We start from the raw sequence: 24403 nt of genomic DNA, 5'->3' as shown, positions 1-24403 counted from the left end.
TCTCCTACGCCATCCTTCAAGCCACGTGTTCATCCTGCCTTTTTTTTCATTTCTACCCTGGCTAGCACATGGCACTAGTAGCAATCCTGAGATCGCGACCTTTGAGGTTCTCCTCTTTAACATCTCTCCTAGCTCCCTGAATTCTGCTTTCAGGACCTCATCTTGTTTTTTTGCATCCCTATGCCTCTATTGGTGCCTCTATGCACCACGACAACTGACTGTTCACCCTTCCTTCAGAATGTTCTGCACCCAATCTGAGACATGCCTGACTGATGCACCTGGGAGGCAACATACCATTCAGGAATCTCGTTCTTGACCACAGAACACCTATCTACTCCCCTTACAATTGAATCTCCTATGACTATATCTCTTCCACTCGTTTCCCCATGCTTCTGCACAGCAGAGCCAGCCATGATACTATGAACCTAGCTACTGCTGCCTTCCCCTGGTGAGCCATCTTTGGTCCAACTTGACCAGATATCCTAAATTAATCTAGCCCCAATTGCCAGCATTTGGCCAATATCTTTCTAAACCTTTCCTATTCATATACCCAACCAGATGCTTTTTAATGTTGTCATTGTACCAGCCTCCACCACTTTCTCTGGCAGCTCATTCCATACATGCACCACCCTTTGCATGAAAAAGTTGATCTTTTTAAGTCTGTCACCTCTCACTTTCACCAATGGCTTCTAGTTTTGGACTCCTTTATCCAGGGGGAACAGCCTTGGCTATTCACCCTGTCCATGCCCTTCATGATTTTATAAACCTCTATAAAGTCATCCCTCAGTCTGTGATGCTCCAGGGAAAACAGTCCCAGCCTATTCAGCCTCTCCCTACAGCTCAAATCCTCCAATCCTGGCAGCAACTTTGTAAATCTTTTCTGAACCCTTTCAAGTTTCACAACATCCATCCTAAAGCAGGGAGACCAGAATTGAATGTAGTCTAACCAATGTCTTGTTTAGCTGCAACATGATCTCCCAACTCCTACATTCAATGCATGACCAATAAAGGTAAGCATACCAAATGCCTTCTTCACTATCCTGTCTAGCTGCAACTCCACTTTCAAGTAACTATGGCCCTGCACTCCAAGGTCTCTTTGTTCTGCAACATGCCCCAGAGCCTTACTATTAAGTGTATTATTCCTACCCTGATTTGCCTTTCCAGAGTGCAGTACCTCACATTTCTAAATCTAATATCAAAATTAAACTCCATCTGCTGCTCCTTGGCCTATTGGCCCATCCGATCAAGATCCCATTTTACTCTTAGGTAACCTTCTTTGCTGTCCACTGCACCAATTTTGAAGTCATCTGTAAACTTACTAACCATACCTCGTATGTTTACATCCAAATCATTTACATAAATGGCAAAAAGTATTGGACCTAGTGCCAATCCTTATGGCACATTCACTGGTCACAGACCTCTAGTCTAAAATGTAACCTTCCACTGCTACCCTCTGTTTCCTACCTTTGAGACAGCTCTGTATCCAGGTCGGTGCAGACTTGATGGGCCAAAAAGCTTTTTCTGCGCTATAGGGATCCTATAATATGAAGATGATACTGCAGTTATGTTATGAGTACTGACAAACAGCATTTTAAAATCTCTAATGTGCTTCTCTGTGGTCATTTTGATTCCCATCCCATAACATTCTGTTTATCATTAATCATTTCATTACTTTTCTTGATGCCTAATGCTATTTTCACATTAGTTTTTTCTTATTTTCTCCTTAACAACTGCCTTTCTAACTTTATAGATAATTCCACTTAATTCTCTCTGCCACTCCTTAAAGCAGGAAAACATCTGTTTTCCCCTCATACAGTATATGCATACAGTTCCCTGTGCACCCATTTCTCCTATGTTCTGAAAGTTTTGACAGTTCTTGTTTCAATTATGTCAAATTAATCATCTTCATTTCCATAACTATTTTAATTCTGAGCAGAACAGTAACTTGGATGCATGTAGCATTTTTAATGCAGTAACAATTTATTGTGGTAGTATCAAACTAAATTTAATATGGACCTAAGTAAAGAAACTTTGGCCATGATTCTGTGGTCAACAGCAAAGACTCACCACAGACCTTAAAGAAAGCGACCCACAAAGATTTAATAAGTTCTGTGGTGTTTATTTCACCTTCAAATGTGTTGCAAACCAAAGTGACATTAATGCGTCCAGCAAGCATAATGTCATCGAGCAGAGTAAGCAGCCATTGACACTGAAGAATCCCCACAGACATGAAGTAAGATGCAAAAACAGAAATTGCTGTAAAAACTCAACAGGTCAGGAAGCATCTGTAGGGAGAAAGCAGAGTTTTACCAGTAATCCTGATTTTGTTTCCAACTTCTAGCATTCATTTCTTTGGGTTTTTTTGTGAAGTAAGATACACTGATTGTCCTTGACTTTTCATAAATTTTGCAAAAGGTAAAATATAGAGCTGGGCATATGTAGCTTTGTAGCTAAATGTTAAAGAATGCAAGAGGATAAATCTCAAAAAGAGAGTCTAACAGAATTAAGTTATTAGGATATATTATCAGAGAAAAGGACTAGATACAACAATAGCATTTCAAAGGAAGCTATCAGGAGCATTATTAATTGTAATTGAACACAGGTCTTTCAAAGTAATAATAACAAATGAATGAAAAATTGAGAAAGGACAGGGAAGCAACCTTGGAAATTATAGATCCATTATTTTACTGCCAATAATAGATAAGCTGTAGGAGTGCATCATAAAGGACGTAGTGCAGAATCATGTCAGAAATGAAAGTAAGAAAAAGCAGCTAGATAGGTTCATAAAAATTTACAATGAATAGCACCTTCGACTCTGCAGCTTATCCACTGCTTATGCATAATTATGATAGTAACAAGTATCTCCTTAATATTTTTTGACAGGGCTCCCATCTGAGATTAAATATTAAAAAGATACGTTTTGACTTTAACAACATGTCACAAACCTCTGTCAAAAATCTCAAGCACCTTTTACTATAGATCATTAAAAAATATCCTCTTTTACGGTTGTTTGTAAAGTATGGAGCAGTGATATATCATTTCAGACAGAACAAAGTTAAGCAGTCACATTAGAATTTGAAACTAGTCACTGAATCTCAAAATGTTTATTGCACATTTTAAAATTCATCCAAGAACCTTCACTCTTTGGCTTTTATTTCATTTATTGGCAGTTTCTTTTTATTTCAGACCTTACCTGAGTACATGCATTAATGTGGTTTGAAGCCATTAGGCTGTAATTTGACTATTCCAGGGACATAAAATAGGCAGAAGGGAATAAGCAGACCCATTTACAGCCTACATAATTTTCTTCTGCAGGCTTTGGATTCACTGTCACCTGTCCAAAATTTCTGCCAAAGTCAAATTTCTCCTCCAATTTATCATTACTTCTTTGAAGTATAATTAATAATACATTTAGAGTAAAATAATATTTATATTAATAAAATAATTAATTGGTAGAAATTAGTAGACACTGTGCATAAATTGGCTACGATTCATATAAATATATAAGTGTAGCTGTACAATGGTCTAATCTGAAAATGTCACATATCGATTAGTGCTTGTGCTTGCAGATCAGCTCAACTCTGTTCCTGCTCCTATTGAGTCTAATCTGTGTAGTTTTCTTTCAAATTACCTTGTACTGCCTCAAAGGACAACTCTTTCCCTACGTTTACTGTTCAGGTATGCAGCAGCACAAATATACATTGAACTGCTCATTGGGGAATAATGGATTGTCGAAAATATTGTGTGGGGCATTTTGTGAACAATACAAGCCATTACACCTGGAAACGTGTTGGCATAAATGGAGTATTACACAGCTGAACCGAATAAGCCATGACAAGTAACTTGATGAACTGCATAACATAGTACCAAGGGGAGATCTGTGGAATAGAAAACGTATTGAACATTGGGGAGGTCACACAATATTCCTCAGGAAAATAGAGAAAAGCTGTGTGGAATGAACACATTGAGAAGCAAAGGAATTAAATGATAATGGATAAATAACTCATGAAACCCACGTTGACAGATATTGCTTGAACAATGTGTGGAAATAATTTCAATTTTGTTCTTAAATTTATTGGCTTCTGAGTCAAAGGATCCAGTCTGTAAAATATCCTTGTATTTGGCTAGATTCAGTCTTCCTTTCTTCAGCCTGCTTGTGATGCAGCTTTGGATGATGTGATCCCAGATGACTTTGAAGCTTTCACCTGCTTTAACTTTGAAAGAAAAGTTTCAGTTTTGGTTCCCCTTGAACTCTGAAATCCTCTTGGCATCACCTGAAGAGCAGATTGGGAATGGATTTCTGCAGATACTACAGCCGTTCACATATGTCAGCGAATATTAATTATTGAAGGGCAAGCTTTCTATCCCCATCCAACAATGAGAACCCATCACAAAAAGCTGCCTGGCTGGCAGGTCCCAGTGTGGAGTGAGGGTATTTGGGACACAGGTTTGAGATGGTGAGTGGGAAGATTAAAGAGTAGCATTATCTAGGGACGCCACTGGTGGGCACAGGAGACCTCGAAAAAAAGTAACCCTTCCCTGACATCACCCCATTTACATACAATTGTCAGGTTACTTGCTTGGCATGCGTTTACTCCTTTTATTTGTAAATTAGTAGCAAGGGTGGACTGAGGTACTTAAGGTCCTCAATAGGCCCAAGGAGGAGTGGGCTGTCTGACACCTCCACAGTGCATTTTAAAAATGGGATTTCTGCTGATGAATCATCACATTTATTTTGCAAAGTAGTTTGAGGCTTTTTTTTTAGCAACAGCAAACAGAGGGTCATACATACATGCCACTGCCATGGATCAGTGTCTGGCTGAAAGTTAAACTATGTTCACAATGACAGAGTTATGCTCAAGAGATGCATTTTGAATGCATTGTACAACTATCTTCTACTCAGGAGAGCAAAACTGCTGTCAAACATAGCATTTATTTTAACCATTTTTTCTTAACATTTTTTAAACCAGTTTTATATCCGTTTTATATTGATCAAATCTAAAAGCTTTCTCATTATTATGTGAATGAATAAAAATATCATTTAGGTATTTTCAAGCCAAATTTAATTAATCTTAGTGTGTAACATAAATGTTTTGAAAATTGAAGTAAGTTGGCAACAAACCAATAAGTATAGAGGGTAAATGTGGCTGAAGGAAACTGGCGAGGGGAGTTCTTTTCAAGTCATAGATAAAGTATGGACTATGCCTGACCTCAAGTCTGGTTTCTAGCTGACCTGGCTGTGCTTCCTTTTGATAAAAGTAAGAGAAATGAAAAAAAATGACCTGGCTGCTCCAATTCACTGACTGACCCACATTTAGGTGCCAATGTCTGTACTGTTGCCTTATGGGAAGGAGCACATGACAGTGCATTCTGAGGTGGAGAATATTCTCATCCAAAGTATCTCCTTCAGCATTTTGTTGTCCAGAAGGATTCAGAAGAAAGAGAATGCTGTATTCTTGTGTTGTTTTCCTCAACACAGAATCACAATGTGTCATTTTGAATTGGTGAGTAGTGTAGGTTAAGTTTACTTGAAAATCTCAAACAGGTTTACTTAACTTGGAGCAGCCAGAAAGACTGGTGAAGCCCATGGGTTCTCCCTCTCTGTCAGATATTGAAAAGACCTTGGAATCTGTGATGGACACAGAAGATATCACTGCCTCAACACCTTTACTGCCTGAAGAAGAGAATGAATTTCCCCTGAGACACTCTCGACTCAAGAGGTGAGTTACTGTGTGTTACAAGCCGCCCGTATCAGAGGCAGAGTTAGAGGAATCTGATTCTGTGCTAAAAAGCCTTAGGAGGAACTACAAAAAAAAGAACTGGCCTTTTTCCTCAGAATTGGGGGTGGGGCGTGGGGAGAGAAATGATTGTATTGAGGTCAGGCAGTTGGATCTCATAGAATATGAGTTTCCTGATTGGGGCTGCTAATCTAGTCCAGTCAGGGAGCCCTGGCTGACAGGAGAGTCAGAGGTTCTCTTCATTCTGGGAGCTGGCTCTGAGAGAGCTGAATCAGTGTCAGGCACTTTCCACACATAAATAAAGGTTGACGTGGTGACGGGATCCTGGTCTCTGTGGAGTTATTTCAATAGCTGGCTGCACCTATGAAAAAGAAATTAGGAAGGATTAATAACTTGTGTGAATTAATTTGTTTATCTCCAAATCACACCTAATATTGACACAGGCTACACTTGTTTCAGTCAGCCACCCAAAAAGCTTAAAATACGCATCCTATTACCCGCTGGGGCTCATCTCCAAAATCACTGAAATGGCATTGCACTAAGTGAGTGAAAATCTCTTCCCAATGCTAGCAAATAGTTTTCCTACTGGATGCAATAGTGTGTTACATGTTAGAATTAAGCTACGTTTATGCTGCATAGCAGCAGAAGATAATAACATTGGTATTCAGACCTGAAAAGATAATAGAATTTTATAGTAAATTAATTATTATTTAAGCTTTGTGACTTCTAACCACTTAAATTTGACATTTTGACACTCCAGCTTAATTGAAAATAGATTCCATGCTGTTTTCCCAACTTTTAATCAATGATATAAATTAGATTCTCCAAATAATTCAAACTTTGGGAGCCATTGTGAGTGTACTTAGAAATGTAAGATGAAGTGGCACTCTTCCAATAGACTTTTTTAGTGATTACCAAATGGCGAATTCTGAATCTTTTCAATTGTTGGTAAGCTGAGTGCATTGCCATGTCTTTTCTACCATTATTTTAACAACTGAACAATCATGAGGAATACATATCTTAATTTCCAATATGCACTGCATTTGGTCAGATAAAACTTTCTGTTGGAAATATGAAGACAATAGGTGACCCTTGTGCTATTTTCAAATATTAAAACTTCCTCTATCTACCAAACATAATTCCCTCAAAGCATTTATTAAAAATTGTTCTTCAATCAAGAGCAAGAGTATTTCAATAAATGATACTTTTCATGACAGAACTCATTGACCTCAGGGAAAAAGTAAGAAGACAATGCATTTGTGAATCTGAAGGAGATCCTTTCTTACTAATATGAAGCACTGAAATCATTCTTTCTTTCTGGCACTGAGCTATTTCTCCTTCTTGATGGAAGAACCATGGTCCAAATCCTCTGAAAATGCAATACAGTGAAATGTGGAGTTTGGTTTGTGTTGCATCTTCTGGCACATGTTCATGCAGTTTACCTATCTGTGAAGTCTTAAATCGTTTATTTGCACTAAGCTGTACACCATGAATTCAAGCCAGACACACATTTCCTTCCAAAGATTATGCTGGTTGTTGTCTGGTATTGCTCAGTAATTAACCAGCTTGACTGAACTGAACACCGCAAGTAACCCCCAACCCACACCAGACCATCTTCACAATCTGACATGACTAACCCCTGACTTTGACGCTAACCCACCAATCTCTGTTCCCGACCTGATCAGACTCCACCTCAGGTATCTCACTGGCCTGACCCGATTGTCTCTCCCAACACCGTTTAGCCTGGCCTGACTGCCTCCCCAGATTAACCATCTCAACCAGTTGATTAGTTACCCCTCCCTCAACCTCACCCAGCTTATATTGGATTTTACTTTATTTTGTATATTATACCTTGCATTTTAAAATTATTTCTAGGGCTTTTCTTAGTAATGCGTAACTTAAGAAAATTATTTAACCTAAATTGGATTTTAAAATATTTTTGTTGGAAGTACTGTATTATCAAATATTTTAGAATGAAAACTGTATAATGCATCACTGGATTAAAAACCTGGAGTTCTCTCCCTAATAGCATTGTGCCTCCACCTACATCAAATAAACTACAGCAGTTCAAAATGGCAGCTCAAGAAAGAAGCTTCTTAATATTCTTAAAGTATTTACTGTGAAAACAAATGAAGTAATCATGGGAAAATTACACAGCAGATCAGATTAAATCGGAGAATCGAACTATAGCGATGTGCTTAACCTATATGTTCAGCTTAAAAACACACAAAATGCAGCTAAGATTGCAAACAGTAATCACTTCTGGGTTCATATTTAAATATTGTTTACCTGTGATTGCTACTTTCACTATAGAGAAATTTCAGAACATTTGTAATTACCCACAAGGACTGATAGTTCAGAAAGGCACTGATGTTTCTCTCCTTGCATGAAATATTTGTTGAGTTAATTCTCAAATGGGGATGCTGGCATTCAATATCTTTCACTTTGCTGATGCCAGTGAAGCAGTTAGTATGCAATTCAGGGATGTTGTTGGCATAGCAATCACACATATGGCTGCAATCACATACCAATCCATTTTTGCGTTGAAACTGAAGTGTGTCAGTATTCTCCAGACATGGGGTACATTGATTCCAGTGAACTTTAATGAGACTGACATTTCAAATATCCTAAGAGCTTTCAGTAGTTTACCTTGCCTGCAACGGCAAACTTTCATGTACTCCAATAACCATGAATATATTTACTTCTGAGCTGTTATTAGTGATTGTTGCATGAGACCTGTTGTTATGTCCAAGAGAGAGTCCAAAAATAAATGCAGGCAGCTGTACTTCTACATTGTCTAGGTTGTTTCCCCCCTTTTGCTATTTAGTGCATACCTTGCACCATTCTGGCGGTATGAGTCAAAGCAGTTGATTTTGCTAAAGAGACAAACATGAACAAAATGGTTGAATTCTCTATAAACTTTTCACTGTTTGCTGGTAGCATGGCATTCTTTTCGCTGTGGGTAAGCATTGCCAAATGGAAACATTTATTGGACTAAACTGTTGATTGAGTATTTTGAAGAAGTAATGAAGAGGATTGATGAGGGCAGAGTGGTGGGCATGATCTACATGGATTTCAGTAATGTGTTCAACAAGATTTATCATTGTAGACTGGTTAGCAAGGTTAGATCATATGGAATAGAAGCAGAACTGGCCATTTGAATACAAAACTGGCTCAAAGGTAGAAGACAGAGGATGATAGTGGGGGTTGCTTTTCAGATTGGAGGCCTGTGACCAAGGGTGTGTCATAAGGATCGGTGCTGGGTTCACTGCTTTTCATCATTTATATAAATAATTTGGATTTGAATATAAGAGGTATGATTAGTACGTTTGCAGACTACACCAAAATCAGAGGTGAAATGGGCAGCAAAGAAGGTTATCTCAGATTACAACAGGATCTTGACCAGATGGGCTAATGGGCTGACAAGTGGCAGATGGAGTTGAATTTAGATAAATGTGAGGTGCTGCATTTTGGGAAAGCAAATCTTAACAGGACTTATACACTTAATGGTAAGGTCCTAGGGAGTTGCTGAACAAAGACCTTGGAGTGCAGGTTCATGGCTCCTTGAAAGTGGCATTGCAGATAGATAGGATAGTGAAGAAGGCGCTTGGTATACTCACCTTTAAAAGTCAGTGCATTGAATATAGGAGTTGGGAGACCATGTTGAAATTGCACAATACATTCTTGCTATAGGAAGGACGTTGTGAAGCTTGAAAGAGTTCAGAAATGATTTACAAGGATGTTGCCAGGGTTGGAGGGTTTGAGCTATAGGGAGAGGCTGAATAGGTTAGGGTTGTTTTCTTTGGAGTGTCAAAGGTTGAGGTGTGACCTTATCCAAACTTATAAAATCATGAGGGTCATGAATAGGGTAAATAGACAAGGTCTTTTCTCTGGGATGGGGGCAGTGGGGAGTCTAGAACTAGAAGGCATAATGTGAGAGGAGAAAGATTTAAAAGGACCGAAGGGGTAACTTTTTCATGCGTGTGTGGAGTGAACTGCCCAAGGAAGTGATGGAGGCTGGTACAATTACAACATTTAAAATAATCTGGAAGGGTATGCGAATAGGAAGGGTTTAGAGAGGTATGGGCCAAATGCTGGCAAATGGGACTAGATTAGGTTACAATATCTGATTGGTATGGGTAAGTTGGATTAAGGGTTCTGTTTCCATGCTAAACATTTCTATGACTCTATGACTGCAGTCGCAATCCTGTTTGTGGGTCTCCTGTAATTGTTTTGAGTTGAATTCAGAGTGAAGTAGTTAATGCTGACAGGTTCAACCTCACGCTGGGCACAGAAAGCAATTGTGACCTTGCTAACTCAAGCATATCAAAGCTTTATGTCTTCCCTAATGTTCAGCGTAGTTAACTAGATGAGACAACTTCCTGGATATTTATATTTTGATTCCTTAGTCCACATGTTGTATTAAATGTGTGAATAAGAATTATTATAGAATAGGCCATTAGGCCCAACAAGTCCCCATCAACCCTCCGAAGAGTATCCAATCCAGACCCATTCCCTTACCTTATTACTCTACATTTTCCTGAAGAACGGCTTATGCCCGAAACGTCGATTCTCCTGCTCCTTGGATGCTGCCTGGCCTGCTGTGTTTTTCTAGCACCACACTTTTCAACTCTGGTCTCCAGCATCTGCGGTCCTCACTTTCTCCTACTCTACATTTTCTCCAATTAATGCACCTAACCTACACATTCCTGAACATTATGGTCACTTTAGCTTGGACAATTCATCTAACCTGTACATCTTTGGACTATGGAAGAAAACTGGAGCACCAACTGGAGCACCCTGTAGACACAGAGAGAAAGCACAAACTCCATATAGATATTCACCTGAGGCTGGAATCAAACCCAGGTCCCTAGCACTGTGAGGCAGTAGCACTAACCACTGAGCCACAATGCTCAATCACCTCATGCCAAAGATATTATCGAAGTCGATGGAAATGTGGAGCTCAAAATAACAAAAGACACACAATGCTTGAGAGAAAAAGAACTCTCTTCACCTCTACCTAAAATGGCAATCTCTAATTTTAAACAGTGCCCCATTGGTTTAGTCTAGTTTGCTTTTTGCTTAGTACATCATGAAATAATTCCTTCATATGGTGTATTTTTATTGGGTATGAAATAAGTTGTTCATACATTTTGTTGCTGGGTCAACATGTGCAATAGTCAGAATCTCAAATATATTTTCTGATTCTTCAACTCTCTAGTGGAGAAATAAAGCCTTTTACTTTACTGATCTGTAATTATAAAATTTGCCTATTATGCCTTTGAAACATATTGCAGCAACATTTGCCATTGTGGGAATACTATGATGGTTCTGAATGTACATAAAATGCAGCAGATTGGACATTGACAATAGTATCTTGAACAGCTGTGCAGCCAAAGTGTATGATCCAGGGATTCCATTCAAGGAAAAAACATCCGAATGTAAACACATGTATGTGTTGTGTGTAGACATGTATGTGGGTGTGTATGTGTATACACACAGCACAGCTCCCTGTTGCTAATTTAGAGCAGGAATGTCACTTATGTCTAACAACCTTAGTGTGTTCACTCCTAAACCTCCAACTTCAAATGCTGTCACAGTGCAATACATTTTTGCTGTCGTACCTTCTTCAGGGAAGAACAGTAAAGTTACAAAATCATAGAATTCTTAGTTATAAGAGGGGACCATTCAGAGGAGACCATGCCTAGAGTTGCTGTCTGAATGGGCATCACATCTTTTTATGATCTTCCCCATGTGTAAATCCTGCTTTTGGTCCCTAATTGACCCTGCTCCTCATTTTACTACACCTATACTATTTATACATCAATAGAAGACTGTATGTTTCTTCTTTTTATTGGTTCCCAGTCTTTTCTCATAATTCTCCTTGCCTTCTTTAATCTGCTTTCTCACAATAAGAGGTGTATTTTGTCCTTTTCTTTGTGAAGAAAGGTTGAGACACAAGTGGAGAGCAGTCTGATCAAAGCCAGTAGAATAAGCTTGTGAGGCTTTGGATTTTTTTTAAAGTTGGAACAATTGAAGCAGCCTGAATGGGTGGGGTCAAACTCCCCCAGAACCAGGATTTTTACTTTGAATGTGGAAGTTTTTATTCATCTCTTTGTTAAAGCTAAAGGCTTGGATTCTCTTCCTGCTGTTCGAATTGCATGTGAGACAATCCATTTGACTGAATTTGCCTTTGCTATATTGGAGCAGTTAATTAATAGTAGCTAATATATATATTATTTTGTTAAACATTTTGATAGAGTTACAGTTAAGACAGTTCTTTTTCACTTTTATTTGGCCTGTATTTTAACTGTAGTGTAAAACTAAAGTGTGCTTTGCTTAAAGTTGATAGCTTGACCAATCAAATTGCATCTGGAAGGCATTGCCATGCCCTCTAAAATCAGAAAAAAGTTAGGGTCCGGAATATCCTCTTAGTATATTTTGAGGGGTTTGGTCTAGTCCGTAATACACCATTCCTTTGATCATCCATATAATATCTCCTGTTTTATCCACGGAACTTGGATTTGTTTGTCCTAGTTTTCCATTTGTAAGAAAAACTAGGACCTGAGGGCATAGCCTTAGAGAAAAAGGAAGACCTTTCAGAATGAAGATAGGGAGAAATTTCTTCAGCTAGAGCATGATGAATCTATGGAATTCACTGCCACAGAAGGCTGTGGAGGTCAAATAATTGAGTGTATTTAAGACTGAGATAGATAGGTTCTTGAGGATCAAGGGTTACGGGGAGAAAGCAGGAGAATGGGGTTTAGAATCTTATCAGCCATGATAGAATGGCAAAGCAGACTCCATGGGCTGAATGGCCTAATTTCTGTTCCTATGTCGTATGGTCTTTCCCTTTTGATGGAATATATCTTGACCTTATGTGAATTATTTCTGCTTTGAAGTTAGCCCATTGCTCAGTTACAGATTTTCCCTCCAATCTTCCATTCCAGTCCAGCCTACTCAGCTTCTTTCTTGCCTCTTTGATATTAGTCCTTTGCCAATTGATTTTTCTTTTGCATTTTCCACTATTACATTAAACCCTACAATATAATGATTGCTGTTTCTTAAGTGTTCTCCAACAGACACTTGGTCCACCTCATTTCCAAGAACCAAGTCTAACAGAGTAACCCTTAAGTTGGACTGGATACATATTGCTGAAGGCAATACCCCTGAACACAATCCAGGAACACTTGCCACTCTCTGCACATTACACCACCAACATCACTCTCTCTATCTGAGTAATTAAAGTCTCCATTATAATTTCTCTGTAATGCTGCATTTTCTGTAATGTCCTCTTGTCTTGGCATCCCTCTTCCTACATTAACCCTTTCTGCGCAGTGATCAACACCAGACTCACAGCCTCCTCACTTCTGTTTGCAGTTCAACTTCACCTTCTGCAATTGGGCTGCTCTGTACTCAATTTCACAGCCTCCTCTTGCTGCTGTGTGCAATCAAACATCAGGCACAAATGTTTAAGAGCCATGCTGTATGTGGAATAAAATTACTTCCCTGTCTCAAGAGAGAACAAAAAGACAATCACAAATTGATGGGTCATTCAAAACAAACATATCTCAAACTCTCAAGGTAAACAACACAAGATATTGGAATGAACACACACACACATCACTGTTTACTTGAAAAGAATTTTGAATATGTACAAAGTCACATGGTGAGAGAATATGTTATATTCTGTTTTTCAAATCAGCTCAAAGTTGCTTTCATTCAATTCCACTGAAGCCAGCTGTAAGTATTTCAACCATCTTCGGTAATTGACATCAATACTTTGAAATCTCAACACAGAGTCAGATTCATCCAACTTGTCCTCGTTAAAGTTCACTAATGAATCAACCTTCTAGAAATTCGATCCCAGGAACCCCAGCAACTTGCAGAAAATCTTTCGCTTTGCAAGACCCTCATTTGAACTTTAAAGCATCAGCTTCATTCAAGAAATCAAGCCCGCAGTAAAAGACACACGGGATCATAAACCAAAGCCTGACTTAACTGTAATTTGGAACAGGTTATACTTTTACCTGTAACTAATTTTTGTGTTTGAAAGTGTGCAATTGTGAACAAGTAAGTTTGACATTACACCTTAAATCCTGAGGAATTGTGCAAAAATGTGTAATATTTTTTGTTTAAATTGATAGAACATTGCTGCTGGAATTATTGCATTTGAGATAAACACTCCAAGGGTAAGGGAAGATACAACACTTACATACAATGGATACTAATCAGGTTAAAAAAAACTCATATATTGGCACATTCCTTGATCTAACTTTGCCTTTACTCTGTTGTTTTGGGTTCTTTCTCCTATAGACCAGGGGAAAGAACATGTTTTGATCAAAGGACAAATGTCCCCTTTATCCACTGAATGTCCTCTCAGCCCATTCATATTTCTTCTCTCATGGCACTTGTGCAAAAATGGGTGATGATGGCATTGCGGTGATATCACTGAATTTGTAATCCAGAGACTCAGGCTAATGGTCGAGGCATGAAGCTTCAAATCCCACCACTGCAGATGATGGAATTGAAATTTAACGAATAAGCCTGGAATACATGATAAGCCTCAGTGAAGATGACCAGGCAGTTATCAAAAATTATTACAAAAGCCCTCTGATTCATTAATGACTATCAAAGAAGGAATTCTGCCCATGGTTACCTAATCTGGCCATATGTGACTCCAGGCCCATTTCAATGTTGTTGACACTTATCTGCTCTCGGAAATAGCCTCGAGACAAAAGAAGCTGCAGATGCTGGAATCCAAAATAGACAGGCAGGAGGCTGGAAGAACATGGCAAGCCAGGAGGTGGAGAAGTCGACGTTTTGGGTGTAACCCTTCTTCAGGACTGGGAGGAGCTGCAGGTAAAGGGGCTGGCGGGGGCTCAGTGGTGAAGACAGGATAGGTGAAGACAGATAGAGGCTATGACCTGGTTGGTCAATGGGAGGAATGAATCTGATTGGTGGCAGGGAGGAGTGGAGGAAGGGGGAGGGGCTAGGAAGGGAGTCGGGGGAATGAGGAGGGAGGTTATTTGAAATTGGAGAACTCAAGTTTGAGTCCTCCAAGCTGTAGGCTGCCCAGGTGGAAGACGAGGTGTTGTTCCTTTAATTTGCACTGTGGTTTGTTATGGCAATGGAGGAGGCCAAGGATGGTCTTGTCGGAAAGAAGATGGTTAGGGGAATTGAAATGGGTGGTGACTGGGAGGTCCGATCAGCCCCTCCTGACCCAGTTGCGATGCTTGGTGAGCCATTCCATAAGTTTACATTTGGTCTCCCCGATGTAGAGAAGACCACATCGGAAGCACCTGATGCAGTAAACTAGGTTGGAAAAGAGGCAGATATGCCTTTGACTCACCTGGAAGGACTGTGCGGGGCCCTTGCTGGAGGTGAGGTGGGTGGTATACTGGCAGATATTGCATTTTTTCAGGTTGCAGGAGAAGGTACCTGGAGTCTCGGGGGAAGGGGCGGGGTTGGGAGAGTGGCGCAAACTAACGACTGTCAAAGAGAACTATCCTTGTGGAAGGCAGAGACGGTTGGGGAGGGGAAGATGTTCTTGGTAGTGGGGTCAATTTGGAGTTGGGGGAAGTGTTTAAGGATGATGCATTGGATGCGGAGACTGGTGGGGTGGTAGGTGAGGACAAGGGGGACTCTGTCTTTATTGCATTGGGGGAGTTTAGAGCATTGGAGCAGAGAATGGAGGTGGTGTGGTGGAGGGAGGAAAAGCACGTTGTTCAAAATGGGTGGATATCTGTGATGCTTGTGAGTGGAATGTCTCCTTGTCTGAGCAGATGCTGCGGTGGCAGCGGAATTGGGAGAATGGGATGGAGTTCTTGCAGGGTACTGGGTGGGAGGAGAGGTGTAGTCCAGGTAGTTATGGCCTAGCAGGCTACTCAATTCAAGGGACAATTAGGACTGAGCAATAAATGGAGGTCTTGTCTGCTATTCCCACCTCCTATAAAAAAAATAAAGGCTTGAAAACATTGGCACCAAATGGCTGCTACCTTTTGTTCATAAGTCATAACATATTGACTGATGGAGCTGACTATTCTCTCGTTTGCCTACTTGCTCCCATTGTGAGATACTCCTGATGTCAAAATGGGTCTCTCTGGATTTCTCATCTGAATCTGACATAAATCTCACTATATCTGACATTGTTCAGTCCCCTATAAGCTTCTGCCCACTGTTCTTTTCTTGCCATTGACTGCTCTAGTAAATTATATGATCAGTTATAAATTAACACAGCACAGTGTCTTAGTAGTTAGCACTGCTACCTCACAGCGCCAGGGACCCTGGTTTGATTCCAGCCTTGGGTGACTGTCTGTGTAGAGTTTACATGTCCTACCCGTGCCTGCATGGGTTTCCTCCAACAGTCCAAAGATGTGCAGGCTAGGTGGATTAACCATGGGAATGCATTGTTACAGGGATAGGGCAGGATGGTGGGTCTGGGTGGGTCTGGGTGGGTCAGAAGAAACCTTGCAGACCATCTGACAGACAGCTGCACCAACACTAAGAGGAAGAAGGAAGGGAACACCCTCAACACACAGGGAAAGAAAGTACTAGAAGGACTCAGAAAAGGCAGAAATATTGTAATCCTAACTGCAGACAAAGGGAGCATGACCATCATCCTAAACAGAACACAATGCATTGAAAAGGTGAACTCACTGCTCACAGATACTGACACTTATCGACAGGTGACGATAAACCTGACTCCACAGCTAGAAAACTGTATCACAGCTAATTTGAAGAAGCTTCATAAATCAGACCAAAATAACAAGACATCTCCAGAAAATGAAACCTGATGGATCTAACACACCCCACTTCTACAGATTACCTAAGATACATAAACCAAGTGCTCCCCTCAGACCCTTTGTCTCACTCCTTGGCACACCGACATATAGACTAGCAAAGGAACTCCACCGAAAACTGTAATACCTAGTAGAAGACTCATGCTACTCCATCCACTCCACCCAAGAATTCCTGAACATCATCAAAGACACCAAAATAGAAGAGGATGGAATAATGGTCTCCTTTGACATAACAGCCCTATTCACATCCATTAACATTAGCCTGGCCAAAGAAACACTGACTCACTATTAGATGAACCAAGGACACAAATACCAGACAGCACCATCTTCATCAGCAACGACAGCACCCTCAAGTTAGTAGACCTGTGCCTCACCACCCACTTCACCATCAATGACAAGATCTACAAATAAATCATCAGAACACCCATGGGATCCATGTCAGGGTTCTTAGCAGAAACAGTAATGCAGAGACAGCCCTCACCATTATCCAACCCAAACTTAGGGTCTGCTACAAGGGTGACATCTTTATCATCACAAAACAGAATAAATTAGAGGAAACCTAGAACATCATCAACCAGATCCTTATTGCCATAAATTTCATAAAAGAGGAGGAGAACAACAGCAGACTCCCCTTCCTAAATGTCATAGTGGAACAAACAGTTAATGGAGAACTGCAGACCAATGTCCACAGGAAAGCAACACACAGACCAGATACTTAACTATAGAAGCAATCATTCCAACATCCATAGATGGAGCTGCATCAGGACACAGGCCACAACATACTGCAGCACCCAGGAACTATGAACAGCAGAAGAAAAATACCTATGCAGCGTATTCAAGAAGAATAGGTACCCGACAAACACAGTCCGCCGATTCTTAAACAACAAACCCAAACAAGTAGACACAACATGCCCAGAGGCGCTAGCCACATTACCATACATCAAAGACATCTCAGAGATGACTATCAGACTACTCCAAACCCTTGGCATCATGGTAGCCCATAAACCTACCAACGCACTGAAACAGCTACTGATGAATCTACAGGGCCCTATACTAACAACCAGCAAAACAAATGTCATTTACAAAATACTCTGCAAGGACTGTAACACTACATCGGACAGACAGGCAGAAAACTAGCCATCAGGATACACAAACACCAGCTAGCCGCCAAAAGACATGACCAGCTATCACCAGTATCCTTTCACACAGGGGAGGAAGGACACCACTTCAACTGAAACAATACATCCACCCTGAGACAGGCTGAACAGAGAGATGCATGGGATACCTAAAGGCCTGGCATTCAAACCAGAACTCCATCAATAAACACATTGATTTGGATCCTATTTTTCAACCTCTGAGAAAAAGAACCGGAAATGATATAACCCACCTAACAGACAAAGACAGATAAATAGAAAGCAGGTCAGAACACCAGCGCTTCACTGGATGTTCACAGATGATGTTAGCTAGTATGGTGACAAAATGCCTGAAAACAAACTTGCCAGCTCAGTGAGCAAACTTACAAACTGGATTTTATGATGATTGAAGTGTGCAGTGCCACCAGAAAATATTTCCCCAATACATTTGGTATTAATCATGTGGTATTTACAACTTGGAAACATGCCATTGAACCCAAGAAGGCCCTGGTAGGTATTTATCCATCACATGAACATTAGTATGAATTCCATGCTTCTACACTGTTTATTGTGCTTTCCTTCAATCACTACAATAATTCAGTCTTAAATGACAACAGATTCTTTGCTTCAACACTGCACTAATAAATTCCAAAACCCAATTATTCTACTCTCTGTAAAAGTGCTTTTTGCCCACATTTATTACAATTGAATTTATACCTCAGAATAATATTTGTTCCTCTGGACATCATGTGTCTTTGTACATGAATCTTGAATTTCTGAGCAACCAAGAATATGGAACCCTGACACCCTTCTTTTAATGTTCTAGCTTGTTTCTGTTGTGTCTTTCCCTCAAATAGGTCACAGCAGATGGCAGACTGCCAGTGCCGGCATGAAATGGCTGAACAATTTTAGTGGAATGCGTACTCTTGCACAAATATAATCATAGACGAAGACTGTAAAGATACATCAATGACTTGGATACAGGGATAAAAGGGTCTCTCACCAAATTTGTAGATGAGACAAAAATAGGTGTGATGGTAAATTGTAATGCGGAAATAAGTACCTTACAAATGGATGTAGATAGGTGAGGAGAGTGGTCCAAAATGTGGCAGATGGAGTTTACTGTGGATAAGTGTGAGGTCATTCATTTTGAGAAAAATGGGAAGGTGACCTATTATCTAAATGGAGAGAGACTTCGGAGTGCTCCGATGCAGTGGGATCTGGGTGTCCTCATTCATGAGTCACAGAAAACTAGCATGCAGCTATAGCTAATAATAAAGAAAGCGAATGGAATATTGACTTTTATAGCTCAAGAAGTAGAATGTAAAGGCAAGGGAGTATTGTTGCAACTATACAAGATATTGGTGAGACCTTGCCTGGAATATTGTGCACAGTTTTGGTCCCCTCATTTGAGGAATAAATAAGGCATTGGAGACAGTCAGAGGAGGTTCACTAGATTGATCCCAGAGATGAGAAGTTTGTCATATGAAGAGAGATTAAACAGTTTAGGCCTATACTCTCTGGAATTTAGAAGAATGAGGGGAGTTCAAACTGAGGTGTTCAAGATGATAAAAGGTATGTATAAAGTAGACGTGGAGTGGATGCTTCCTCTTGTGAGGCATTCTAGGATGAGAGGTCGTAATCTTAGGATAAGGTTTTAGCAAATTAAAACAGAGTTGAGGAGAAACTACTTCTCCTAAAGGGTTGTGAATCTGTGGAATTTGCTTCCCCAAAGTGTGGAGGATGCTGTGACAGTGAGTAAATTAAGGAGGAGTTAGACAGATTTTTAATTGGTGATGGGTTAAAGGGTTATGGGGCAAAGGCAGGAAAATAGGGGTGAGGAGCATATCAGCCATGATTGATTGGCGGAGCAGACTTGATGGGCTCAATTACCTCATTCTGTTGCTATATCGTATGAAGTTATGAAAATGGTCCATCTAACCTTTTCAGAGTAGCACAGACCAAATTAGAAAATAAAGTCGCAAATTTCAGAAATAGATCAGTTGTGTGCACTTCATCTCACGTGAACAAGTGCATTTCCCAGACCCAGACTGCGGTATTTTGAAGTCTTTCAATGGATGTTGCTGTCAGATTTTCAACTTCAGAGAAAATAACAGCTATTTTGATTCTTAACGTCATGCAAAACAATCACACCTTTTCATTTGTTAAAGATGATTAAAAGCTTCTTCTAAGTATTGTATAAAGTGTCATATCAAGAAATCATCTAATCTCCCTGAGGTTCAATGAGTTTTCTTCCAATGCAACCTTCCCGAATGTGCTCAATATCAAGGTGTCATGTCCCTGTGTGCCCCATTTGTCAGATTGCTAGCCTGATTCACCCAATCACAACAGGTTATAGGCTGAGGTACTAACCACGGCCAGGCCATCCTGGGATTCTTGATGCCAGCACCACATTTAAAAGGCTGTTGTGCTGCAAGTCCATTGCTGGCACTTTGTAGCTGTCCTGCACGGTTGGGCATGGCAGACAAGGCAAAATTGGTGCTGCATTTTGAAGGTAAGGTCCTGCTGGTTGGGGCAGTACAGAGTAGGGCTGCCCTTTTTCTCCAGGACTGGCAGAGGAAGTCATACTACCAAACCCTACCAGGTTGCCCTTTAAGTCAGTGTGGGTTCCCACCATCTAGAGAAATGTTTGGCAGCAGAGAAAGCAGATCAATGACCTCTCTGCTGTGCAGAGTGACTGCCACTATCTTCTCTCTGCTACCTCACATTCTCTCACTCTCTGCTACCCTGCAGCATTGACCCTGCATGCCCTCTGTGTTGTCTACTCACTCTGTTTGGGCACAGCGCCACGTCACTCCCACCTGCGCCAGCACTAACAACTGTGTCACCCATTTTTCCACCTACTCTCTTTATTTCTTTCATTCCGGGAGAAAACTGCCCAGTGGTTAGCACTGCTGCCTCACAGCGCCAGAGACCTGGGTTCAATTCCTGCCTCAGGTGACTGTCTGTGTGGAGTTTGCACATTCTCCCTGTGTCTGCGTGGGTTTCCTCCGGGTGCTCCGGTTTCCTCCCACAGTCCAAAAATGTGCAGGTTAGGTGAATTGGCCATGCTAAATTGCCCGTAGTGTTAGGTGAAGGGGTAAATGTAGGGGAATAGGTCTGGGTGGCTGCACTTCGGCGGGTCGGTGTGGACTTGCAGGGTAGCAGGGTACTTTTTCCAGTAAGTAATCTAATCTAAAAAAGGGCTGAGAGAGCCAGGACAGGTGGTGGGTGCCCAGCATTTGATTCCTCACCCTCGAAGGAAAGAGGATTTTGTTTCTCATTGGTGTGGATTGGAACCAGTCCCATCCAAGTCCCAGCAACTAAGCATGAAACAATGTCTCCAGTTGTGATGATGTCTCACTACCATCACTGTCAATGTAATAATGTTATTATTATGCCATACCTTGGCCATGACACATGGTCTCTTTGTTTCCTGCAGATACCAGTGGGATCTCCATGCTCTCTCACTGCAACACATCCCCTCCTCACCCTTTGAGGAAGATATCTCTGTTGAAGCACCAGCAGGGCTGCTTTCTGTACCCTCCCCCAACTCCACCCAGCTACTCTGACACTGACACCTCAGTGGTTATTGTCACTAGGTTAGAATCGGGAGCACCTGATGGCAAGCACTTCACTGCGATGTCTCCACAGCTGCTTGAGGAAGAAATGGACAACTTGGCTTGCACTCAGAGGACTACCAGAGACCAGGCACCTCCTGAGCACTAGACAGGAGTGGACCCTAAGGTATGGGCACTTGGTGACTTTATTGACCTGTACAGGAGCAGCAAGAGCACTGGGAAACCTGATACAAAGGTTGTAGAGCTGCAGTGGTACAGTTGGGACTCTGCTGCCTCAGGAACATGAATATCTGTCTGTCTCAGAGTCTGCTTGATACACACATGGACCTGCACTCCATCACTTTAACTATTGATACAGGCAACAGGGTGGGGTGAGAGGGGGGCTGCGGGGAGGTAAGGGACTTTTAGCTCACTCCAGGTACTCCTACAAGGAGATGGGGCAGCACCAGTCAGCACCAAACCAGAGGAAAAAACACATTAGGCCCACCCCTCAGAGAACTCCGCTCATGACAGTGCAGAGGTGGTCAAACCTTCCACCTCTACCCCACTTGCCATCCTCAACCCTGTGGGAGGGAGAGCCTGCCTCTGGCCAGCATGCACTCAATGTGTTTGGGCCCTCTACAGAAAATATGCCTTGGGACTCCCTTCAAGACCATGGGATCCACTCCATCTCACCTGTGGAACCCTGGGGTGCACTGAGAAACACATTTTCACATTTGTTAATATATGTTGATTTTTCTTTATCAGCTGCGCAAGCTAATGTCTGTCCAGCCCAACTACAACATTGAGAGTATAGAGTGTGGCCATCTTTAACACTGAACGCTGTTACATGGTCCAAGGCGTGAAGTGAGCAGCTCTTGCACCAATTACAGATGATTTTTACTTTGGCAACCAGGGTCAATCTGTCCATCTGTCAATCAGGGTGCTTGGAGGAATCAGACCAGGAGGAGGGGGGCAGGGTGACCAAGTTTTCCTGCAATGGTACAAAAGGTGGGATTGACTATGCTGGAATTTGGTGGTAGAGAGGTTAATGGTGATGAAGGAGCAGGAGAGATGGTGACATGCCTCAGTGAGTGAATAGGCTGTGCAGAGGGCAGCAATGAGGTAGATGTTCTGGTGGCATAGCCTCCTTTGCTGATCAGCTCAATAAAGCTGTGCCCTGTTCTCCACCACTCCATGCATGAGAATCTCACCTCTGTGAAATGAGGAGCTTATTTGTCTCTCGGGGCCATTCCTTAATGATTATGGTGGGGCCACACACCATGACAAACAGTTCCTGGCTAGCAGTGCCTGAAATGTGGAGCTGGGTTTAAATATAATGTCAGTGATGTGGACTGCATAAATCCCTGGCAGTGGTGAGCACTTCCACCTCTGCTGCCACAAGATTCCATGACAAGCGCACTGTGGATGCCAGTGGCAATAATTAATGATATACAGAGTGGAAGGTTGCATGAGCAAAGTGGCTACGGCCCCCGCAGACCAGGCACTATGAATCTCACTTGAGAAAACACTATGCAAAAAGAATGTGAAAATTCAGCCAAAGTGAAGTATTCATTCTCGTCCATAAAGATTATTTTGGTTCACCATCTGACTAAACTTTGCTGCTAGCTATTGATAAGGTTTGACATGTAATTTCCCATCAGTGTGTCAACAATTTCATCAGACTAACGAAATGCAGGATGTAGATAAAAGACCTACAATAGTGGTACTAGAGAATGGCATTTAAAATAAAAACAAGTTGTCTGTAAAAAGAAGTGAGTGGTTGTGTTGAAGTAAAAATGTTGTAATTAATTCTTGTTCTAAACAATTAAGATGTACAGAACATGCAATCAATTCTGTGGAAATTATAACATTAATAAGATTCATGCATGATAGTTGAATGATTTAGAGGTAAAATTCGATATAAAAATGAGGTAACATCAAACTGCACAGAATTTGACGTAAGCCACTTCTCTGAGATAGACCTGGAGTTCAAGTCAGAATATTTTGAGCATAGGAATGTTCGGAAGTGATAGCCAGACAAAGACTAACCAGCACATCAAGTGTATTCCATGTATTTGTGACTTTCATCCATAATATTGTGTGGAATATTAAGGTTGACAGTCGCTTTTTTAAAAAATAGTTGATTAGCTTTTGCATTTAATTTGAAAAGAAAGTTATAATAAGGGTTCAAATGGCTACAATGACCATGAGGAATAGAACAGAGAAAGTAGCCATAGATATCAGCCGATAGCACTTAGGGATATAAGGTGGGAAGTTGAAACTTTATTGCTGGAACAGCACAGCAGGTCAGGCAGCATCCAGGGAACAGGAGATTCGACGTTTCGGGCACAGGCCCTTCTTCAGGAATGAGCAGAGAGTGTTCAGCAGGAGAAGATAAAAGGTAGGGAGGAGGGACTTGGAGGAGGGGCGTTGGAAATGTGATAGGTGGAAAGAGGTCAAGGTGAGGGTGATAGGTCGGAGTAGGATGGAGGCGGAGAGGTCAAGAAGAAGACTGCAGGTCAGGAAGGCGGTGCCGGGCTGGAGGGATCCGGCTGAGACAAGGTGGGGGGAGGGGGGATGAAGAAACTGGTGAAGTCCAAGTTCATCCCCTGCGGTTGGAGGGTTCCCAGTCGGAAGATAAGACGCTCCTCCTCCGACCGTCGGGTTGTTGTGGTTTGGCGGTGGATGAGTCCAATGACCTGCATATCCTCGGTGGAGTGGGAGGGGGAGTTGAAATGCTGTGCTACAGGTTGGTTGGGTTGGTTCGTCCGGGTGGCCCAGAGGTGCTCTCTGAATCGCTCCGCAAGTAGGCGGCCTGTTTCCCCAATATAGAGGAGGCCACACCGGCTGCAGCGGATGCAGTAGATGATGTGGGTGGAGGTGCAGGTGAATCTGTGGCGGATATGGAAGTTTCCTTTGGGGCCTTGGAGAGAAGTGAGGGGGGAGGTGTGGGCGCAAGTGTTGCACCTCCTGCGGTTGCAAGGGAAGGTGCCGGGAGTGGAGGTTGGGTCGGTGGGGGGTGTGGATCTGACAAGGGAGTCGCGGAGGGAGTGGTCTCTACGGAAAGCTGATAGGGGAGGGGAGGGAAATATATCCTTGGTGCTGGGGTCTGTTTGGAGGTGGCGGAAGTGACGGCGGATGATGCGCTGTACATGGAGATTGGTGGG

General features: G+C 41.6%; 1 long non-coding RNA gene across 1 annotated transcript in view; it reads right to left on the bottom strand.

Moving 5' to 3' along the window:
* Positions 1-5975: 5975 nt before the first annotated feature.
* LOC148152185 (uncharacterized) overlaps positions 5976-24403 on the bottom strand; it is a 409067-nt gene continuing 390639 nt past the window's right edge. The window contains exon 5 of the long non-coding RNA XR_015758981.1: positions 5976-6099. This is a non-coding gene — a long non-coding RNA (uncharacterized LOC148152185). The remainder of the gene's footprint in view (positions 6100-24403) is intronic.

This window comes from Chiloscyllium plagiosum, unplaced genomic scaffold (genome assembly GCF_037043375.1).
Source record: "Chiloscyllium plagiosum isolate Xiang-an unplaced genomic scaffold, Cpla_swu_hap1 HiC_scaffold_1, whole genome shotgun sequence".
In the NCBI taxonomy this organism is placed as follows: domain Eukaryota; kingdom Metazoa; phylum Chordata; class Chondrichthyes; order Orectolobiformes; family Hemiscylliidae; genus Chiloscyllium; species Chiloscyllium plagiosum.
Note: the sequence above shows the minus strand (reverse complement) of the source record. Positions and strands in the feature narration are given on the sequence as shown.